Source organism: Erythrolamprus reginae, chromosome 5 (genome assembly GCF_031021105.1).
Source record: "Erythrolamprus reginae isolate rEryReg1 chromosome 5, rEryReg1.hap1, whole genome shotgun sequence".
In the NCBI taxonomy this organism is placed as follows: Eukaryota; Metazoa; Chordata; class Lepidosauria; order Squamata; family Dipsadidae; genus Erythrolamprus; species Erythrolamprus reginae.
The window spans coordinates 50170810-50189987 of NC_091954.1; positions in this window are offsets into that span (position 1 = coordinate 50170810).

The following is a 19178-nucleotide window of genomic DNA, read 5'->3' on the forward strand; positions in this document are numbered from 1 at the left end:
GGCAGGTGAGAATTGTACAGTTGTCTTTAAAATAGCTTAAAACACTGAAGAGAAGGAATATAGTGTAGCTGATAGGAAAAGAAATATTTGCTGCTGTTCACCAGATTGTCCCTGGTTGCTTGTTAGTTTTTTTATTCATTGAAAAAACAACCCATATTAGGACCATGTGTACTTCCTGGCAAGCTTATAAAGTAATAAACTTTTTCAACAAATCTTTATTGTATAAATACATCCAATATTTATACTCAAATAATGTTCACGATAAAGCCAACAAATAATTTATTTTTTAGATGTAAAAATTTTAAGTGTTTCTAGATTAATATTTGTTTCTTTCCTTTAATATTATTAATGTATGCTAAGCCATAAACAAACAATAAAAACATGATATATTGCTAATTTATAGAGTCATATTTACAGATCAAGGGTTAACTGCACTGTGTGTTATGGCAATGGACAGGCTTTATCCTTTATTATAATGAAAGTTTTTGTGTTAAATATGCTAGAAATAATAATATATTAATTTTTTAAAATGCTATTGATTACTACTCGTAATACTTAGGCACTTCCTGACATTTTCAAAAAGACGATGCTTGTTCCTGACAAAAATGTAGTAGGTGTGTATGGCTAATCTCCAAGTTAAGACCACAACTGGAATTGGGAATTGCAGAATTTCCATTGCTAAGCAAGTTGGTTGTTAAGTGAGTTGGACCCAAATTTACGATTTTTTTGCCTTGGCTATTAAGTGAATCACTCTAGTTATTATGTAAATTATGCATTGTTAAATTTGGTTCCCAGCACCTTGACCTTGCTTGTAAGAAACCAATTGTAAATGGTGATTACATGAGACAATGCAAAATTGCAAATCTATTGTTTGCCACCCCGGGTCCTCAGAGAGGGGTGGCGTACAAATCCAAATAATAATAATAATAATAATAATAATAATAATAATAATAATAATAATAATAATAGGTGATGCAGCAGGTAGAGTGCTGTACTGCAGGCCACTGAAGCTGACTATAGTCTAAGGAGAAGGGCGGCATAAGAATCGAATGAATGAATGAATGAATGAATGAATGAATGAATAAATAAATAAATAAATAAATAAATAAATAAATAAATAAATAAAATAATAATAATAATAATAATAATAAACAATAACAGCAATAATAATATTGCCTAACACCCACATTTAATCATGTGGTTGGTTGTGGAAATACTCTGATGATTCTAAGCATGAGGACCTGTTGTAAGTCACTTTTTTTACTACCATGGTGTCATGACCCAGATCACCTAGGCAGAAGCAGGCTATTTTATTGCTCTGTTAAATTCTACAACAAATTGCCCTATGCTAGCAGTAAACCAGTAAGAAACCAAACCAATTTACAAAGGCATAGAGGAAGTCCAGAGACAGGATGTAAGCTCACAGGGCAAGGTCCAGAGCCAAGGTCCACAGGGCAAGGCAAGTTCAATAACACATGGTAACTTTGAATAGTTGCTTGATACCCCACAATCTTACAGCTGCACAGAGAGATCTGCATAACCTCCAGATTGTTCCCTGTTTTTTTCCAAATTTGAACCATGTACAGTACTGGTTTATGGTAAACATAGGGTTACCAGATGTTGGGGAAAAGGAGGCCTTGTCCTTTATTCCTCAGTATATCAGGTATAATGAACAATTAAATATTGTCTCAGTTTTTTATTGTCTCTTCCTGAGCAGGTTTTCTTAGGACACAATTCTTCCCTAAAAGTTCTAACTGCAAGTTAACAAGCTCAGCTCTGTGACTTTAATTAATTAAATAGTACCCTCCAGCCAGCTTGCACTGCTGCCTAAAATTGACAAGAGCTTAATCAGTTACAGATTAATGTCTTTTGCCTCCTAACTGACTCTAGTCTAGACCAATCCTGCCATAGAAAACTAGTTTTTCTGCTACTGGAAAAAAGAATTTCATGTACGTATTCTGGTTTGCTGTTTTTCACTGTGTTTTTTGTCACAGTTGCCAAGAAAGTTAAACAGAAAGTTTCTCTTCTCTTTCCACCCATATTTCTTCTTTTTCTTTCCCCTGTGCAGATGTCTGGTAACCCCAGATACATGGTGCTTTACCTGGGATTATATATGCATCAAGCAATGGAGATGTTCCATGGTACATAATCTTGCATTCCTCATGATGGTGTTAAAATGCAATGTTTGTTTAGAAAGTGTAATCTTGCAGCAAAAATACTTTAGTTCCAGTGGTTTGTTGCTGTGAAAATTATGGAGAAGGTGCTAAAATTAACTATATACCATTCCTGTCTCCTGGCAAACGTATGCCATCCCATAAATAGGGATCTTATCCTGATGTGGGTATGCAAAATGAGACCTGATACTTAAGTGTATTCCACCACTGGGTTGCTCCCAGTTCAGACTGGTTCTTAGAGCCAATAGCACGGGCAGCGGGAGGCTCTGCTCACCTGACTCATCGTGCAACAAGTAATCGAAAATTGAAAGGCTCTCTTGCCCCCCGAAAAACAGGGAGAGATACTGTAAATCAAGTTACATAATACAGTCTGGAAATATTTGCTGACAAACCTCCAAACTTTTATGATTATTAATCCGAAACACATGTCATGAAATTGCAATACATCAGTATTTTTTCATGCAGTGAGGTTTTTAATAATGTGTTTACAAATTAAGATAATGTATCGCCTATATACAGTATGTTACTATTGTTTTTCTTTTATATTCAATAATTATTTTCTTTTCCTCTCTTTTTCATATGTTAAAGTTTCCTATGTAAAAAAGAAGAAAATGGAATACATATGCCCTGTAATTAGTTTGTGAAGCACCCCAATTAATATGTTCATTGAAATATAGAAATGATAGGGGTAGTCATACTGCTTCTGTGTGGATTGAAAGGTCCCCTACCTTGATTTCAGCTAATAGCACAGGGAGTAAGTGTGCATGTGTGTGTGTGTGTGTGTGTGTGTGTGTGTGTTTGTGTGTGTGACAGAGAGAAAGAGAGAGAGAGAGTGAGAGAGAGGTTTGCATCATTTATTTCCACCCCATTGCAAACAACGGGGAATTGATTCAGTCCAGCTAAAGGGAGGTGAGGTATGCAGCAGATCCATAGATTTCTAATGATATGTTTTTTTTCTCCTTTGTCTTATTTGCATGAACAATACAATGGTGGGAAGGAAAAGGGAGATTGACATAGGAGTTTTTCCTCCAAAATTAGATTTCTATCTCAACCCTTAGTGCCTCAGGTAAAAACATTTTGGAATTGCCATTGCTACTGTGGAATCTTTTTCTGTCACTTGAGGCAATCAGACCTTCACATACACATATTATCATGCTTTACAGCCATGGCTTCCAACCTTCTGGGGACCAGGGACCAGTTCCATGGGGAGAGTTTTTTCAGTTGGACCAGTGACAGTGTGGTTTCATACTGCCTTCTTCCTGCAGATGGGGTTTCACTTGTTTCCCCACGGATCAGGGGTTGGGGTGGGACCCCTGCTTTAGAGCCTTGGCAACATTAAGATGTCTGGAGTTAAATGTGCTGCCTGGAAATTCTGGGAGTTAAAATCCAGACACTTTAAAAGTTTCCAAGATTGAGAAACATTGCTTTGGAATATGGTATATAAATATTTCATAAATAGTTATTTTTAAAATACCCAGTGGAAATTGATAGTTATTTTACTTGTCACGTAAAGTCAATCAATTAAGATGCTAAAAGAAATAAGAATAGATTTTTTAAAAATGTAACCAGATATTAAATTAATTTAGAATACCTCTACACATTCTATAATTATAAAATGTTTTGAGTAAATGCTTTTTTTTTGCTTTTTTTTAAAAACCTTTTAGTTTTGTTTCAACAGAAAAAGTTAGGAAGGCTTTGGTACAAATATTTGGAAATTCTTAGACATCAAAAAAAAAAAATCAACTGGTTCTTTCCAGGACCATTTACTGCTGTGACACATGAAACAATATTTATAACTATCAAGATTTACCCCCCTAGAATATTTAAATTTGGCCACGATGGATTAATTTTAAAACAGTGACTCTCATACACCAATGATGAAACATTTATGCTTAACATTTCTCAAAGATTTCCTGAATACTCAATTCTTACATATAAACACATCTTTGTTGCAAGCAGGCATTCCATAATTGTATTTCATAATTGTGGTTCATAATGAAACAAAAGGGTAACCACTTCAACAATGAATGCAAAGTCAGCTGGAAACAACCGATTTCCATTACCATAGCTGCTTGTCTACCAAAGCTATGAAGGGTCACATATTGTGTTTCTTTCTGTGTGGGCTTGCAGCTTTTCATAGACTCACAATTATTCATACAGTTCAAATCATTCTTCAGTAGGAGTCCCCATAGCCAAGTCTCCTAAGGCTATATGATGGGATGACTCACAAAGAAAGGAAGGAAAAAAAAAACCTTCTGCCACAAAGCTTCTCTTTATTCTTGTGACAACAACACTTGCATTGGCCATTTATATAAGAGAAACTCATTATGGTGCTTTTGATGTGTCTTGTTCACAATATTTTGCATACTACCATTTGATGCGTGATGCTATTAAAACTCACGTATCTCCTTGTTGCGGATATATAGGAAATTTTATCTCTTATTTTATGTATTGTGGTTACAACCAGGAGTGGGTTCCTCCTGGTTCGGACCAGATCGCCTTAACCGTTAGCGCCCCACTGGTGACGTGAAGATGGCATCACGGATCCGGTTCTGTCTGTGCACACCACCATTTTGTATTGTGAATTTTTGCCAATTTTTTGTCTGTTTGGATGGATTCTCCTCATCCTCAGCTTTGAAAAAATCCCTCCTGCCACCCATGGGTTAATACCAGGGCGTATTGCTCCTACTGTCACTACTGCGTGCCCAGCTTTGGGTGTCTTGCATGGGCATGCGCACACGTCCTGGTGTGGTTTTGCTTCTGCTCATGCGCAGGAAACAAAATCTCATGACGGGACGTGCATGGGGGTGAAATTTCGGCAATTATTTTGCTTCTACATATGCACAGAAATTAAAAAATCACCAAAATCTCACACGCTCATGCATCCTCTCACGAGATTTTGCTACAACATGCTGTGATGCGTACATGTGCATGCAAGACACGCAAAGCTGCATATGCGCCTCAACTTTTGCTACCTATACGGTGTCCTTTACCGCAGTGTTTCCCAACCTTGGCAACTTGAAGATATTTGGACTTCAACTCCCAGAATTCCCCAGCCAGCAAATGCTGGCTGGGGAATTCTGGGAGTTGAAGTCCAAATATCTTCAAGTTGCCAAGGTTGGGAAACATTGCTTTACCGTTCCGGTAGGAACCCACTACTAGTTAATACTAACCCTTGTTTCTTCTCCAAAAGCACAGCTGAGCAGCTCCTCAGCTATGTTTCAGGCTGAAACCAACTTCTGAGCATGCATGGAAGTGAATTCACACAAAGTCACCCGAGTCTTCAGAGAGGGGCGGCATACAAATCTAATAAACTATCAACTATAACTATAAAGGGACTCATGCACGCGTGTGCGACCAGAACAAGCGAACCGGTAGCGAAGGTGAGTGGAACCCACCCCTGGTTACAACTGATCCCGAATCCATAAATTCTTCATTTAGAAAATAGAAAACAAATAGGAGTAGTCCTCTATTTACAACCATTCGTTCAGTGTCTGTTCCAAGTTACAACGACATTGGGGTGGGAGGAGGGACTTGTGACCTTTGCAGCATTCCTATGGTTATGTGATCAAAATTCAGGTGCTTCGCAACTGGCTAGTACAGTGGTACCTCTACTTACGAACTTAATTCATTCCGTGACCAGGTTCTTAAGTAGAAAAGTTTGTAAGAAGAAGCAATTTTTCCCATAGGAATCAATGTTAAAGCAAATAATGCATGTGATTGGGGAAACCGCAGGGAGGGTGGAGACTCTGTTTCCTCCTAGGAGATTCCTAGAGAGGCCCCACGAAGGCTTCTCCCCACCTTTTCCGGCCCTGTTTCTTCCCAGGACATTCCTAGAGAGGCCCCACAGAGACTTCTCCCTGCCTTTTCCGATTACAGTTTTGGAGGCTCGGGTTTGTAAGTGGGAAATGGTTCTTGAGAAGAGGCAAAAAAATATTGAACACCCGGTTCTTATCTAGAAAAGTTCGTAAGTAGAGGCGTTTGTAGGTAGAGGTACCACTGTATTTAAAATGGCTGTGCTGTCCCAGAATCATGTGATCACCACTTTCCCAGCTAGCTTCCAACAAGCAAAGTCATTAACCAGATTTACTGAATGATTCACTTAACAACTGCAGTGATTCACTTAACAACTCTAGCAAAAAAAAAGGGGTCATTAAAATGGGGGAAAACTAACTTAACAAATATCTTCCTTAACAATGGAAATTTGGGGCTCAGTTGCATTTGTAAGACAAGAACTACCTTTACACCAAAGCAGAGATAGCTTAGTGAAAGTGCTTGTGGAGGAAAAATGGTTTCTAAATCAACAGTATGATGTGATTGATAAAAATCAAGATGTACATTATGCTACATCATTAAAAGTACACTTATTACCATACATTATGCTACATCATTAAAAGTCCACTTATTACCATAATTGAGCCCAAAATTTCTGTTGTTGAATAAGACCATTCCTTAATTGAGTTTTCCCCCATTTTATAACCTTTCTTGCCTTAGATGTTAAGTGAAATACTGCAGTTGGTAAGTTAGTAACCAAGTTGTTAAGTTAAACTAGTTTCCCCATTGACTTTGCTTATCAGAAGATCGCAAAAGGGGATCACATTACTCTGGGATACTGCAACATAAATATGAACCAAGCATCTGATGCCAATCTTCTGAATTTTAACGATCATGGGAATGCTGCAAAGGTTGTAACTGTGAAAAAGTCCCTTTTTTCAATGTCATCGTAACTTTGAACAGACGCTAAATGAACAGTAGTATGTCAAGGACTACCTGTATAAGTTTCAAATCATGGAAAGGAATAGTTCCAACGTATCCTACATTACTGACACTACAATGCCTATAAACACTTAAGCATTGCCTGTCTGCTACAATGTCCTTTCTGTCAACGACTACTTCAGGTTCAACAACACGAGCACACAACAGAAACAAACTTAAGTAAACCGCTCTAATAATAATAATTAATAATAATAATTTATTACATTTCTATGCCACCCCTCTCCTTGGACTCAGAGTGGCTCACAATAAAATAACACAGTACAACAAATCTAATATAAAAAAAACATTTAAAAACCCAACATTAAAACCATGCAACACAATCGTTCCATGCATAAACTATATATGCCTGGGGGTATCTTAGTTCCCCCATGCCTGGCAACATAGGTGGGTCTTTAGCAATTTATGAAAGGCAAGGAGGGTGAGAGTGGTTCTAATCACTGGGAGGAGTTGATTCCAAAGGGCTGGGGCTGCCACAGAGAAGGCTCTCTCCCTGGGGATTACCAACTGACATGGTTTAGATAGTCGACGGGACCCGTAGAAGGCCAACTCTGTGGGACCTAATTGGTCATTGGGATTTGTGCGGCAGAAAATGGTTCCGGAGGTATTCTGGTCCAATGCCAGGTAGGGCTTTAGAGGTCATTACCAACATTTTGAATTGTGACCGGAAACTGATCGGGAGCCAATGCAGGCCGCGGACTGTTGGAGAGACATGGGCAAATCTAGATAGCCCTACAATAGCTCTCCTACAAAACTAGGCTGCAGGAAATACAACTTTAATAACTGAGTAGTTGATGCATGGAACTCACTACCTGACTGTAGTTTCATCACCTAACCCCCAAAACTTTACCCTTAGACTATCCACTGTTGACCTCTCCCGATTCCTAAGAGGTCAGTAAGGGGCGTGCATAAGTACACTAGCATGCCTTCCGTCCCCTGTCCCAATGTTTCTGTTTTACTAGTATCATGTATATAGATATTGTTATATCTTTATATACCACCAATATGTACTTGACAAAAAATAAAATAAAGATGGCATCCAGTTCTGGGTACCAAACATCAGAAGATATTCAACTATCTGAAACAGGTTATCCCTATTATCTCAGGGGGTATCCCAACAATAATCAATCAACTTTATAGGAAGGCAGATTCTGGATGCAGTTGAAAACTGGAACCAATAATCCAGGAAGGGACGTGGCTTCCTTTTGCTGACTGTGATGGAGCAGAAGATGGGCAGGCACTGTGAATGCTTTTGCTTGGATTCTTGCACAGAGTACACATCTGGCCTCAGTCATCTAAGTGACAGCAACACCTACCTCTATGTACTGTCTCTGTGTCTGATCTTGAAATGAATGTTATCAATATTATCAGATGGAGGCAAGAAAGGATTGTCTCTACACGAGCTTCAGGAATACAGATTAAAGATGTCATTTTTTTTCCTTTAGCCCACAAATGACTACCTAGCTGTGCTGCCTGGCTCATGATGTCTTGCTGCTATTAAAAAAACAGCCATTTCTTTTTGCACATAACCTATATTTAACTCTTAAGGCTAATTGTATGCATTCCTGCTGCAATTTTCCACTTCGGAGGGAAAAAATGCAGGAGCATATTCACTTCTGCGGCAATATCCATGTATAGGAGTGCAGGCTGCACACAGTAAAAGCCTAAAATAGCCCCATTGTGCTTCCTTCCTCCATTGCTTGTTGTTTTCCCCAGTTTCTTTTTATTCCCTTTGTTTCTTTCCTGTTGTTCACAAATGACTATTACAATACACAACTCCAGTAGGAAGGGCACACATAGTAGCTCATTCACATACAAACAACTCTGACCTTTAGCTTAGCAAAGTTGTTTGTTTTTGATAGGAGGAGAGTTGCTATGTCACTCCAGGTAAAGGGTTTGCCCTTAATCTATTCTTTTCAAACAATGGCATTTCCTGAAGCCATTGGATCATCTTATGTCAATGAATTTCTGCTCTGGGTTATCCTGTCATTTTATTTAGGATTACTCAGACAACATAATCAGTTCAATTCAATAAATCATTTTCATGTCATATTTGTTGTTCACATTTGTTGCATACTTAACACAATCCCTTTGTATACTTTATGAGTGCCAAGAATGAGCCAACCAAAGTTTACTACTGTTGCCATTCTGGGTCTTCGGTTTTTCCCATCTTTATTTTTCTGCTTAAAATCTCTGTAGCTATTGTGCTGTTTACAAATTGAGCCCTTATCCTTTTCTAGTGAAACAAAATCAACCATTCCAGTTCTAACTTGGCCAAAAAAGAAGAAGAAATAACAGTGGTTTTCTTATTTTAATACTCAATCTGGGAAGATTTGTTCTTCTTTCTCCTGCAGAAATATAATTACATGTATTGGAAACCATAGTTCCCTCTAAGCTGAGCAGTGAGCAATCGCTCACTTAAAAATCATCATCAACTCAGAGTTTTCCAAACCTGCCCAGAAGCCGAGAGGGAAAGAGTGAGAGGGAAGGAGAGAGAGAGGAAGAGAGGAAGAGAGAGAAACAGACAGAAAAAAGAGAGGAAGAAAAAGAAAAAGAATGGGAGTAAGGAAGAGAGAAAGAAAATCAAAATCTAGTTTGAACTAGCTCAACTATTTAAGTGGCATTTTGATATTGATAGAGTTGCCCTATTATGAGCTCACTGTTATAGACACACAGTACAGTACAGTACAGTACAGAATTTTATTTTGAAATTCTCTGAGGCAAAACAGGGTGGTTTTTTAATTTGTTTGTTTGTTTGTTTGTTTGTTTGTTTGTTTGTTTGTTTGTTTGTTTGTTTGTTTATTTATTTATTTATTTATTTATTTATTTATTTATTTATTTATTTATTATTTCTGTGCCGCCCAGTCCCAAAGGGACTGCCGCTCAGACACTATACTTTTCCGCCCACCCCCCCAAAAAATTAGAAGGAACACTGTTGGAAACTGTTCCTGAATAAATAATTTTGTAAAATCTTCTATGTAATGAATGCAATAATAGAATTTATCAATATATTGTGCTACAGCTTGTGCTCTCCTGTGGGTATGTTTTTCAGTGCTGTTGTTTTACATACAACAAGTTCTTTTTCAATGCCTTAGTTATGCTTCAGCCATAAGTGAATGAGAAAGTTGTTTGATAACTAAGTAATACAACAAAAGAGTAGTTGCAGCTGACAAAATTCATTGGTTCTGTACAAAATTGTAGTGGGCAAAAAAACCCTCTGTTCAGCTGTTGTGTAAAGCAGGGATCCCCAACCCCCCAGGCTGTGGCCCACTACTGGGCCTTGAGCCTTTTGGAACTGGGCCACAGAAGTGGCAGGCAGGCGAGCCTGCGCATACACATTCCCACTTACGCAAACAGTAGGTGAATGCATGCTACAAGTGCACTCCGTTTGTTTGACCTGCAATATGTGTCCGGAACCATCACCTTTATACACACACACACACAGCTGGTTCACAAAGCCAAAAAGGTTAGGGAATTTTGATGTAAAGCATTTGGCTAGTTCAATCAATGTTAATGAGTATATTTAGCATTTAACTTTGAATCCATAAAGAAGTAGGTTCAGCACCTAGACAATTTCCTTATATATCACCTAGATCCAAGACATAGAGATGAGGCAAAGATTAGGCAAAGCAATAATGCTTTTATTTATCCTCCACAAAAGGGCACTACTACTATTAGTACTGCTACTACAAAAAGAATGAAGAATAATGCTTACCTAACAACATCCCAAAAGAGAGTACAGTAGTCCCTCGCTATATCGCGCTTCACCTACTGCGGCTTCACTTCATCACGGGTTTTCAAGAAATATTAATGAGAAAAATCATTCCCGGATCTTCGCTGGTTCACGGGTTTCTGAGGAAGTCGATCAGCAGATTTAAACAGCCCGTGGAACTCGATCGGCAGGTTTTTTAAAAAAAAATATCTAAAATTGTAAATACTGCATTTAAATACTGTATCTAAAATAAATACTGTGTGGGAATGGTTTATAAACATTTAAACAATTAAAACTTACCAAACAATTACAATATAAATACTTAACTAAGTACTATCAGTCGATAAATTCCCCATCGCAGATTTCACCTATCGCGGCCGGGTCTGGAACGTAACACCAGCGATAGGTGAGGGCTTACTGTACATATGAACTCTCACCAAATATAATGAACTTGGAACATATTCTGAAGCTCGAGATTTTATTCAAGCCTGTTGTCAGTAATTGGCTTAAGCTAGGCTTGTTATATTAATCTGGACAAGTGCTTGGTAATTCTTTCCTTCCTTGGTGTTTCCTGTACAGCCTTTTCCACAATAGATTTCTTTTGATGTCTCGTGTCTAGTTTAAATCAGTATAAAGGAATTCAGAGATGACCTTAATGGAAGTATAAAAGACTCACTAAGACTTAGAGGAAGGATTTTATGGGAAAGATCATCCAATCGAAGAACCGAAGCAAGAATAAAAAATGAAACTCAAAATTATTCTTTCTTGAGTTTAGTACTTGGATTGAGTATAAGATGGGACAGAAAGAAACGTGAATAGGGTTTCAAGCTTATGTTACATTGATGTACCCCAGAACAGTAAAGCAGTGTCTTGGAATTCCTGTGGGGGATACTTTGGCCCAACTCAGCCCTAGGTCTAGTTAGTTAAAATAGAATTTCCATTTCCAAAACTTTATGGCTGTATAGCTACCTCTTTGTGTATCAGAACTGGCACAGAGTTTTATAAGTTCTTTAGTTCTGAACTTTGGACAGGAACATCCTAAGGATCTTTCTTTCTGTTTTCCTAGAGCTAGGCTAAGGGAAGAAGTGCTGGGTAAGAAGATTAGAACTTTCCAAAAGACAATTAGTGCAGTGTTTTTCAACTTTGACATATTCAAAATGGCTGGTCAGGGAATTCTGGAGGTTGATGTCCACACATTTAGGTGCCAAAAGGTTGAGCCTTACTGGTGCAGGTCTATGGAGTTTGTGAGTGAGGTGTAATGTATCCTATTCCAACATCATAACAAATCTGTCTAAAAGTTGGCCAAGCTACAAGATATTTGCAAGGTTAATGTTGCTGGTAGTTATTATCAGCATAAGATTAGTGGGCCTGTCTATGAAATCAATAGGAAAACTTTAAAAACTAAATAAAAAGTTTAAAAAAGGAACAAAATAAATAAAAATTAACCCAATGTAATTTGAATAGAAAACTGAATAGATTCTGTTTGTATACTTCTTTTAATTGGCTGTTCAATTTATTATAAAAAGTGGGTATATATAGGAAAAGAACATTTGGCATATAGTACAGGACTTCAGACAAACATCTTGTTGTTGTTGTTTTTAAAAATCAATCTTATCAATAAAAATATATTTGTTTAGGAAGGCACTTTGGATGGCTGCAATTGTACATGAAGAATTGTACAAAGATACACTTGTCTTTACAATAAATATTACTCATAGAAGGTGATTCATGTAGAAAATGAGTTCAATTTAGCAGTGTTATTTTGGTGACAAATTATGGACACACTTTAAGCCTTAAACTTGCAATCCTATGCAGGATTATAGTCTCCCTTAATTTTAAAATTCCAGCTAAAAACATTTGATACATACAGAATATAGTTGTCGGCTATGAATAAATTAACTGCCTTGAAATGGTCCTGGGTTGGGCCTAGAGGCAAAAAGGAGCTGTGACGTTCCTTCAGTATACCAGGGTGATCCGACATAAAAAAACATATAGCCCCTCCCTGGTACAGAGCCGGAGGGATCAGGTCTGATGGCTCAACTGCTAATTCTCTGCCTTACAAGGCAGAAGCTACCAGATCGAATCCCAGTAAGGAAGGGTGTGGCTAGCTGATGAGGCCAGAACAAGGCCGAAATGGGACCATCCTAGTCTCCCTTAATTTTAAAATTCCAGCTAAAAACATTTGATACATATATATATATGTATCATATATATATATATATATATATATATATATATATATATATATATATATATATATATATGTTTTTCTTATGTCGGATCACATATATGTATATATATATATATATATATATATGTTTTTCTTATGTCGGATCACATATATATATACACACATACACATATATATAAATAAATAAATAGATCCCGCTATATTATGGAAAAGAGGGGTGGGGTCAAAGCTGCAATATGAGTGACTTTTGGGTAAGTAGAAACAAATATGCAACTTGGTTGCAATTTTATACCACTTAAATCAGGTGTGTCAAACACATGGCCCATGGGCCAGATCCAGCCCATGAAAGGCCCAGAATTGTCCTGTGGGGCCGACTCAGAGATGGCAAGGAACCAGGCCATGCTTCCCTGGCCCACGTGCCCTACCAACCCAGTCAGCCATGACAACCAGGCCACCCCCCCCAAAGGCAAACAAAATCCAGATACAGGCCATAATAGGATTGAGTTTGACACCACATCATGTCAAAGTAAGATTTACTTGAGAGTAAATAAGCTGCTCAAGTACTAGAAGAAATAGCTAGAAGGAAATAAGGGGGCGGGGAGGAGTTGAAGCAAGTCTGAAAAATGTGACAGAAATGTTGTGAGCTGTAGCTGCTTCTGTTGCTGAACATGACTTTACAATTAGATCTTCTAAACAGATTTTTGTGTATTTTGTATGAAAGGTCTACACCATGTGGGTTTTTTAAACCTTTTTTTAAGGAAACATCCTGCATCTTGCAATCTTCCTCAACTAGCCATTTTCTTCTAGAACTTGGCTGCAATTTTCCAAATTTCCAATCAGACTTGCTGTCTGAAATTAAAAGAGTTGCAGTATCACATCATCATCATATCATCAGCTGATATGCTACATTTCAAGAGTAGGCAATCTAATTCTTTGATCCCCAGATGTTTTCTCTACAAACCCCACAATGATTTGCTACTGAAGCCTAAACATCTGGAGGCATTTTTGCTTCCTTTTTATCAGAACCCTGATGATTAAGTATTGCAGGCTAATGCTGCCCACATCTGGCAGTTCAATCCTGACATGGCTCAAGGTTGATCCTTGAGGATCATCCTCAGGTTGATTGCTGAGGTCAATATAAAAATAATGCTGACATTGTGAACCATCCAGAGAGTGCTATAAAGTAGTATCGGGCAATATACAAGTCCAAATGATATTTGTATTGCTATTACAAATTAGAAAATAAATGGCTACCACTAGAAAAGTAAAATTTAAAAAAATATTGAATGGAGGAGAAGATTATTTACAGAGGGCCAACAAATAAAAGGAATCACATCAGAGATTTAACAAAGGATGTTTGAAGAACATGGAGAAGGGTGTTACAACATCAGCAACTAAATTAGTGTCTGCATTCATTAAAAGAGCTTTGACGACACTTGAGGGGAGAGTTATAGATTTAATAAATGTGAAACAATAGAATTAAATAATTGAAGAACCTGTGATAAGATGAGTTAAGTTATTTTTTGAAAACAAGACATTGTGAGATGAAAAAAAGATTTAAACAACGTGGCACTACTGGAGTTAAGAGTTAAAGAATTGTGTTTAAGGGGAAGTTGATGAATATATTAAAGAGAGAGCTGTTGAATGTTAAGCAGGTTTCTGGAATGGAATGAAGAAGATAACAGATGCAGAAGTGGACAAACGTTATAGAATTAATACAAAGTGCGCAAAATTAAGAAACATACCAAGAAATATGTTACTGTGAGTTGGGCCAGATAATATTTCTTAATAAATAACATAATTGTGCACTTCCTCAGAAAGAAGACCAGAGATCAGGTTCTAAAACAACAATACTAAGTTAATAATTAATAAATAAAAAGTAATTTTGCTTTGGGAAATACTGTACCTATTAGAATATTGCACAAGGAAAAAGACTTTTTGACAGATAAACCTGAGCAGAACAAAGTACCATTCTACAGCAAGGCAAATCAGAGGGAGTGACTTAAAGTTTCAAGCAATGAGATAACAACTTCAGTTCAAAGGCAAGAGATGTTATGACAAATTCAAAGAGCAAATGGCTTATTCCAGTTAATAAGATGTTGTGTCTTCTTGTGTTCTCCAGCTACAGTCTGCATGCATTTGTGAATTATTCAATACCGAGAGAACTACCAACATGCAAATATTGAATTCTGAATCTTCAACCACAGGCTTTATAAAGAAATAGTTTGATTTTCAAGCATCTACATGCAAAGTTGGCTAATAATAGCTTTTCTACCCATCTTTTCCATAGCATAATACTGAAACATTATAATACTTTTATGATAGCTCAGTTTCCTTCAATGCTAATGAAAGATAGAGATCAGAGAATATAATTTGAGCAATTGTCTCTGTTTATTCAGCCAATCTTATAATATTTTGGTGGAACACTTTTTATATGTTTTGATTTTTGGCTTTTTGCTGCATTTGAGTCAGTCTTGAGTCCTGGGGATTACTTTTTCACATATTTTCAGGGCATAGGATCTAAATGTTATGTTTCTTGTTTCCCATATAATCATAGATTGAAGAACTCTGAAACTATGACAAACTTTTGCATTGTAACTTGCCTTGCTTATTCCCCTTATATTAGCAAGATTTAATGTACTCAACTTTTGGTAAAGGCCTGTGACAAATACAGTGATACCTCGTCTTACGAGCCCCTTGTCATACAAACTTTTCGAGATACGAACCTGGAGTTTAAGATTTTTTTGCCTCTTCTTCTGAACTATTTTCACCTTAGGAACCCACCGTTGCTGCTGGGATGCCCCGCCTCCGGGCTTCCATTGCCAGGCGAAGGCTCCCCTCATTGGGAAACCTCACCTCCGGACTTCCGTTGCCAGCAAAGCACCCATTTTTGCGATGCTGGGATTCTCCTGCTGGGATTCCCCTGCAGCATCACAAAAACATGGAAGTCTGGAGGTGGGGTTTCCCATGGAGGGGAGCCTCAGGGGAATCCCAGCAGCGCAAAAACGAGCACTTCGGGTGGCAAAAGGAGTGAATTTTGGGCTTGCACGCATTAATTGCTTTTCCACTGATTCCTATGGGAAACATTGTTTCGTCTTATGAACTTTTCACCTTACGAACCTCGTCCTGGAACCAATTAAGTTCGTAAGACAAGGTATCACTGTAGCTTTATTATGTATTTTGACCAATCTTAGAAGAGTACAGTAGAAAGAAATAATTTGACACAAAAATTGGGGAAGGAAAAAATAATAGGACAATAAAAGAACATAACTAATTAAAAGATTTGTGCAGCTATATAACTGTATTTAGCCACGTGATGTGTGAGGTTAACATCCCTTAAAAAATAATAAACATAAATTTTATGCATATGGTCTTCAGAACACAATAAAAAATCCAATCCAATTCAATTCAATTTATTAGATTTGTATGCCGCCCCTCTCCGAAGACTCGGGGCGGCTCACAACAGTAATAAAAACAGTATAAGCCGGGGTGGCGCAGCAGGTAGAGTGCTGTACTGCAGGCCACTGAAACTGATTGTAGATCTGTAAATCCGTGGTTCAAATCTCATCACCGGCTCAAGGTTGACTCAGCCTTCCATCCTTCCCAGGTGGGTAAACTGAGGACCCGGATTGTGGGGGCAATATGCTGGCTCTGTTAAAAAATGCTATTGCTAACATGGTGTAAGCCGCCCTGAGTCTAAGGAGAAGGGCGGCATAAAAATCAAATAAATAAATAAATAACAATGGAACAAATCTAATAATAAAATTATATAAAAAACCCCAACAATTTAAAAACCATACAGCACATACATACCAAACATAAAATATAAAAAAGCCTGGGGAGGTGTCTTAATTCCCTTCTTTTGAAACTTCATACACAATTAAAAATCAATCATAATAGTCACTGTATAGTTTTAGGGCCAACATATATGAAGGTGATATACTTTGCCTATTTCCATGGAACCAGCTGCAACATGCGTGAAGGACAACATGCAGAAATATATTTATGATCCAGTCATTAATTATTCTCTAGTGCAATTTCAATAAATGGTTTAATACAGATTGGGTAAGCATATTTATGAATCTGGGAACTTGGGGACTGGGAAATTTTATGGTCGCTTAGTATCCAAATTATATTATACTTCAAGCCAGGATAGAATCATAGAAAACTGACAGCAGAATAAGACAGTGGTCCATTGATACTGCCCTTTGATTATTATTTTGGTTTTTTTGATGTATTTATGTATTATTTGTAATTATTTTATTTTATTTTTATTTTTTATTTTCATTTTTTGTCAGATGATAGATGTATTTATTCCAAGCATGTTTAAACTCAGTTACTTATAATAATAAATGCTATGTATTAAGTTATATCAGGAAACATGGTTTTTCAGGAGGTTTCACATGTGGTGGGACTGTTACGTTACATAGCCATAATCCTTGGATGTTGCACATCTATTAGGTGAATTCCATTCAATCTTAGCAATAGAAATCTGAAGTATAACATAAACATTTTGGTTACAATGTCTGCTATGCACAATCAAAATTAGAAGGTTTGTATGTGGAAATTCTATCTGATAGTCAATTGATCCTTTCTATTCCTTCTCCAACTTATTATAAATGGCCTTGGCATTGCAATTTTACAAACATATAGTTGACTCAGACATATATCCGTGTTCTTCAATTAAGGTATACTGCATCTTTTGGATCTTGAGCTACATTTAAACACTGCTTCAAAATCATTTGCCTTTGGAAGAAAATATAGCTGTAAGTTTGTTAATTTAAGGCTGAAAAAAAGAAAAAGAAAATATTACTCCAGCACTTAAGAGACTGCGTAGAGTAGCCTCCTAATCTGGTTAAAAGTCTGTAGACATTGATTAGCCGCCTGATCTGGTTCTGAATACATATCCAAAGGCTAATGTTTACCATCAAGGACTTACACGGTATGGAACCAGGCATCTTAAAAGAATAATTTTCCCATTTCAATTACCTTGGTGCTTTGATCCGCTTCAGAGGGCTCTTATGCAATAAACTTACAATAAAGGTCTTTCTTGGGACACTCATCTGATCTGACTTCATTTATCCATGTGAAAAATGCAGAGATTTTACTTCTCTTTGGTTTATTTGCCTGTTATGGTTCTCTTTTCTAATGTCCAACCAAAGTTTTTAAAACAGTCAACAGCATGACTATTTTTTTAAATTGCAAAGTACTCTCATGGCTTGTAAACCAGCTGAATGTTATTTATCTCCACATCTTGTCTAAGAATAGAATTGTTAATGAAAATAGTCCAGAGGTTTTTTTTGTCAAAATGTTTGGAGCCTTTTCTTCACCTTCCACAAGACTGATTTTATAGCACCCATATTTTTTCAAATGGGGCTGGTGGTAGGTGTTTTTGGGTGAAGCTTCGGCATTCTCCCTAAGCTCTTTGTTTGCAAATACAGAAAGATTCTCCTGCCCTCTTCCTCCCAGGCGCAGGAGTTGCATCATGCTTCCTGTATTTAACTTTGCTGACATGTTGACCATGTTTCCTGTAACACCCACGTTTTGACTCCATGGGTATTTTTATTATTGTTACCTGATACAAATCATGATCCTGACCTTTGTATTTCTTGGTGTGTAGGTGTTTTGCTGACAGGACCAAGGTGAAAGTCAAGGACGAAAGCAAATGATTTTTGCAAGAGTTAGGATTCTACTTCTTTCGCTTTTCTCCTTTTGCTACTTTGAATTTTTAGGGTAACTTTGTTTTTTGTTTAAATGTCATTTGTTTGGTTGTTGTGTTGGTGTTGATTTTTTTTAAAGGTTAGCCTGTTTTGTGGTTCACCAGCAATGCCACCCCTCTTCAGTACTTATCACAAATACAAATTAAATGGCTGGATTTCATATATTATGCTAGCTTGCAGTAGTAAACAAACTATAAGTAAGCATGATGGTTGTGCTAATTGGTCATTAGCTAATCCTGTTCTCCACTGAAGAGAGCTTCTATTAGACAGGTTCATGCAGTACATTAAACCAAAAATAATTTTCCCATCCACAAAACAGTATATTATGTACAATGAGACCATATGCACCAGACAAATTTGTAGTGTGTCCAATCACACTTGGCCAATAAAGAATTCTATTCTATTCTATTCTATTCTATATAATATAGCAAATTAAAATCACACCAGTCATCATTCATTGTGAGGCCTAATTTTATGCATACTTTTTCATAGTGTTTGATGCTACCAGAAATTCTTTGTTGCCCTCAGAGTTCTATCATTAGCCAGCTTGGCTTGGCTTGGCTTGGCTTGGCTTGGCTTGGCTTGGCTTGGCTTGGCTTGGCTTGGCT